The sequence below is a fragment of the Calonectris borealis genome, unplaced genomic scaffold (assembly GCF_964195595.1).
Source record: "Calonectris borealis unplaced genomic scaffold, bCalBor7.hap1.2 HAP1_SCAFFOLD_117, whole genome shotgun sequence".
Classification (NCBI taxonomy): domain Eukaryota; kingdom Metazoa; phylum Chordata; class Aves; order Procellariiformes; family Procellariidae; genus Calonectris; species Calonectris borealis.
In genome coordinates, this window is record NW_027441505.1 from 200001 (window position 1) to 205000 (window position 5000).

Consider the following 5000-nt stretch of genomic DNA (forward strand, 5'->3'; position numbering starts at 1 on the left):
GGTGGCTTTTCTGGCTCGGCCGCCCCGCCGCCCAGCGCTGCTCGCGGCCGGCACCCGCGGGTACCCGGACCGAGGCCGGCACCGGCGCCTCGCGTGCGATAGGACACCTGAGAGCTCGCGGGGCCACGCGGCCGTCACACAGCCCGGTTCGGTAAAGAAGCCCGAGGAACCCCGTCGCTCGGGGCAGCAGGACAACACCTCGCATGCGACGGGAAGCGAAGTGGAAAGGAGACCGCCCGGCCTGAACACCGGACACCGCCGTGGCTCCCTGTTACGGGGAGCACGGAAGAGCCGGCCCGCCGGGGGCCCTCTCCGACGCGACCCGAAAGGCCTCATCGATCAGGAAGGGAAAGGGGAGAGGAGAGACGGAAAGGAAGCACGGGCCCCACGGCCACGGTCCTGGGACAGCGACGGCCGCGCGCGCTCGCCGCCGCCCCGGGCGGGGCGGGCGGCAGAACGCGGGGCTCTGCGTGCGAGCGAGAGGGCAGCGTCTGCGGAGAGCCGCAACGGCGGCCTGGTCACCGGCAGAGCCGGCCCGCCGTGAAGCGTCTCCGACGCGCCCTGGGTGCCACCTCGATCGGGAGAGGAAGCGCGGGCCCCACGGCCACGGTCCTGGGACAGCGACGGCCGCGCGCGCTCGCCGCCGCCCCGGGCGGGGCGGGCGGCGGAACGCGGGGCTCTGCGTGCGAGCGAGGGGGCAGCGTCTCCGGAGAGCCGCAACGGCGGCCTGGTCACCGGCAGAGCCGGCCCGCCGTGAAGCGTCTCCGACGCGCCCAGGAACACCTCTGCAGGCGCTGCCTGCGGGTCTGGGTCGACTGAAGGGGGGGAGCGGGAGGTGCCGCCGGCCACCCGCTCCGCGCATCGATTCCCTTGAGCGAGGTCAACGGGACCGAGGGAAAGCCGCGGCAGGCTCGACTCCCCCGGTCTTCCAGCGTTCGAGTGCCGGCCACCGGTACCGGTCTTTGCCCTGCGCCCCGGGGAACCGCTTACCCCGGGGGAGGAGAAGGCCGAAGAAGACTAAGAGGCACCGCGCCTCACCCGTGCCATCCCCGGGTAACGGGGGCCGGGAAAAGCCGCTCAAGGCTCGACGCCCGCGGCCACTTGCCTTCGGCTGCCGGCCGCAGGGACCGGCCGCCCTTTTCTTCCCGCTTGCGCGGGCTCCAGCTTAGGGCTGGAGAAGTTCGGAAGGGCGAGGCGCCGCCACCTCGCCCGTACGAGTGCAGACCTTCCCAGCGAGCCCTCCTGCTACCAGGACTCGCGCCAGCAAAAAAGAGGACGAGGCGCCGCCGCCCCGCCTGCACCATCACCGGGCCCTCGGGGGCCGGGGCAAGCCGCGGCCGACTCGAGACCCCCCGGCTGTCTGCATTCGGCTGCCGGTGTTTCTGCCCGCTTCGCGGGCTCCAGCTTAAGGCCGGAGAAAAAGGACAAGGCGCCGCCACCTTGCCCGTCTCCATCACACGGCCCTCGGCAGCCGGCGGCAGCCCTGGTGGGCTGGGCACTCGCGGGCACCTCTGCCCCGGAACGGTGCCAGCACCCGCCTTTGCCATCATCGGGCCCCCCGGGGCCGAGGGAGGCTCGGCTCCCCCGGCCTTCCAGCGTTCGAGTGCCGGCGACCGCCACCGGCCGCCGGTCTTTGCCCTGCCCCGCGGGGAACCGCTTCTCCCGGGGGAAACGAGGACGAGGCGCCGCCGCCTCGCCTGCACGCCGCAGTCCCGTCACCGGGCCCGCCTGACACCACCAGCTGCCCGCGGAGGGCTCGCACCGGTGAAAACGGGACGCCGCCGCCCCGCCTGCGCCGTCAGTTGGGCCCTCGGGGGGCCGGGGGGGGGAAGCCGCGGCAGGCTCGGCACCCCCCGGCCGTCTGCGTTCGGCTGGCCGGGAGCCGGCCGCCGCTCTCTCCGCCCGCTTCGCGGGCTCCAGCTTAAGGCTGGCACAAAGGGATGAGGTGCCGCCAACCTCGGTCGTCCCACCAACCGGGCCCTCTGGAGCCGGGAGTAAGCCGCGGCAGGCTCGACGCCCCCCGGCCGTCTGCCTCCGGCAGTGACCTTCACCATCACTGGGCCCCGGCTGGGTGCGTTCGAGTCTTTGCCCTGCCCTGCGGGATCCGGCCTTATGCCTCGTGCCGGTCGGCAACGGCCGCCGGAGCCGGCCGCCGGCTCCGGCTCTCCGCAGCTCCCGACCCCTCGGACACGCTGGGCTGGCTTGTCGGGCAAGCGCTGGGAGATGGCCGGACCGAAGAGACTGGAAGCTGGGCCGGACCACCGAGGGAACCGCCACGACGGCCGCCGAGCACCCCACTTTGCTGGCAGAACCGCGGGCCTTGCAGCCGCTGACGAGCGCTGCTCTGGAGACGAGTCACGGCTCGCTCCTATAGTACGGACCGGCACGTCCCCGCCGCCGGCAAGCTCCAAGAGCGGCGCCTCTGCGCACCGGGGAGGCGCGCCAACCACGCCGACTTTTACGATGACGTAACTGGAGGCAGCGAAAAACAGCGACCCCTTCGGCAGCTCCGACGAAGCAGCGGGGACAACACGTCTACCCCTCGGCCCCGGCAAGGCGACCAAGTCCCGCCGGAGCCGGGTAGACTTGGCCGCCCTTATCGCCGGACGCTACGCAACCAACAACCCGCGGTCGCCGGGTACCGCAGGCGGCCCCACGGGCTCCGAAAAGGGGTAGACCTGACGGCCGCCGCCGAGCCCGGAGCCGGGTAGACATGACGGCCGCCGCCGGGCCCGGAGCCGGGTAGACCTGACGGCCGCCGCCGGGCCCGGAGCCGGGTAGACCTGACGGCCGCCGCCGGCCCCGGAGCCGGGTAGACCTGACGGCCGCCGCCGGCCCCGGAGCCGGGTAGACCTGACGGCCGCCGCCTGGCCCGGAGCCGGGTAGACCTGACGGCCGCCGCCGGCCCCGGAGCCGGGTAGACCTGACGGCCGCCGCCGGCCCCGGAGCCGGGTAGACCTGACGGCCGCCGGCGGCCCCGGAGCCGGGTAGACCTGACGGCCGCCGCCGGCCCCGGAGCCGGGTAGACCTGACGGCCGCCGCCGGCCCCGGAGCCGGGTAGACCTGACGGCCGCCGGCGGCCCCGGAGCCGGGTAGACCTGACGGCCGCCGGCGGCCCCGGAGCCGGGTAGACCTGACGGCCGCCGCCGGCCCCGGAGCCGGGTAGACCTGACGGCCGCCGGCGGCCCCGGAGCCGGGTAGACCTGACGGCCGCCGGCGGCCCCGGAGCCGGGTAGACCTGACGGCCGCCGCCGGCCCCGGAGCCGGGTAGACCTGACGGCCGCCGCCGGCCCCGGAGCCGGGTAGACCTGACGGCCGCCGCCGGCCCCGGAGCCGGGTAGACCTGACGGCCGCCGCCGGCCCCGGAGCCGGGTAGACCTGACGGCCGCCGCCGGCCCCGGAGCCGGGTAGACCTGACGGCCGCCGCCGGCCCCGGAGCCGGGTAGACCTGACGGCCGCCGCCGGGCCCGGAGCCGGGTAGACCTGACGGCCGCCGCCGGCCCCGGAGCCGGGTAGACCTGACGGCCGCCGCCGGCCCCGGAGCCGGGTAGACCTGACGGCCGCCGGCGGCCCCGGAGCCGGGTAGACCTGACGGCCGCCGGCGGCCCCGGAGCCGGGTAGACCTGACGGCCGCCGCCGGGCCCGGAGCCGGGTAGACCTGACGGCCGCCGCCGGCCCCGGAGCCGGGTAGACCTGACGGCCGCCGGCGGCCCCGGAGCCGGGTAGACCTGACGGCCGCCGGCGGCCCCGGAGCCGGGTAGACCTGACGGCCGCCGCCGGCCCCGGAGCCGGGTAGACCTGACGGCCGCCGCCGGCCCCGGAGCCGGGTAGACCTGACGGCCGCCGCCGGCCCCGGAGCCGGGTAGACCTGACGGCCGCCGCCGGCCCCGGAGCCGGGTAGACCTGACGGCCGCCGCCGGCCCCGGAGCCGGGTAGACCTGACGGCCGCCGCCGGCCCCGGAGCCGGGTAGACCTGACGGCCGCCGCCGGCCCCGGAGCCGGGTAGACCTGACGGCCGCCGCCGGCCCCGGAGCCGGGTAGACCTGACGGCCGCCGCCGGCCCCGGAGCCGGGTAGACCTGACGGCCGCCGCCGGCCCCGGAGCCGGGTAGACCTGACGGCCGCCGGCGGCCCCGGAGCCGGGTAGACCTGACGGCCGCCGCCGGCCCCGGAGCCGGGTAGACCTGACGGCCGCCGGCGGCCCCGGAGCCGGGTAGACCTGACGGCCGCCGGCGGCCCCGGAGCCGGGTAGACCTGACGGCCGCCGCCTGGCCCGGAGCCGGGTAGACCTGACGGCCGCCGCCTGGCCCGGAGCCGGGTAGACCTGACGGCCGCCGGCGGCCCCGGAGCCGGGTAGACCTGACGGCCGCCGGCGGCCCCGGAGCCGGGTAGACCTGACGGCCGCCGGCGGCCCCGGAGCCGGGTAGACCTGACGGCCGCCGCCGGCCCCGGAGCCGGGTAGACCTGACGGCCGCCGCCGGCCCCGGAGCCGGGTAGACCTGACGGCCGCCGCCGGCCCCGGAGCCGGGTAGACCTGACGGCCGCCGCCGGCCCCGGAGCCGGGTAGACCTGACGGCCGCCGCCGGCCCCGGAGCCGGGTAGACCTGACGGCCGCCGGCGGCCCCGGAGCCGGGTAGACCTGACGGCCGCCGGCGGCCCCGGAGCCGGGTAGACCTGACGGCCGCCGCCGGCCCCGGAGCCGGGTAGACCTGACGGCCCCTCCGTGCTCCGGGTCCGGCTGGACCGGGCTGCCGCCGTCTCCCGTCCGGGGGGTGTGTGGGGAGGTGGGGAACCGGGGGGGTGATTCGAGATTTAAGCGGGTCTGATACAAGGGCCACCCTGTCCCCGTCTTCCTGCCCGCGGTGGGCGATGGGGAGTGGGGGCATGCGTGCGTGTGCGTGCGTGTGGGCGTAATTCCCCCACCCCCCGCCCGTTTCTGGGATTTAAAGGGCTTTTAATGCAGGAGAGCGAGCACTGCGTCACACAAGAGTTATTGTCCGT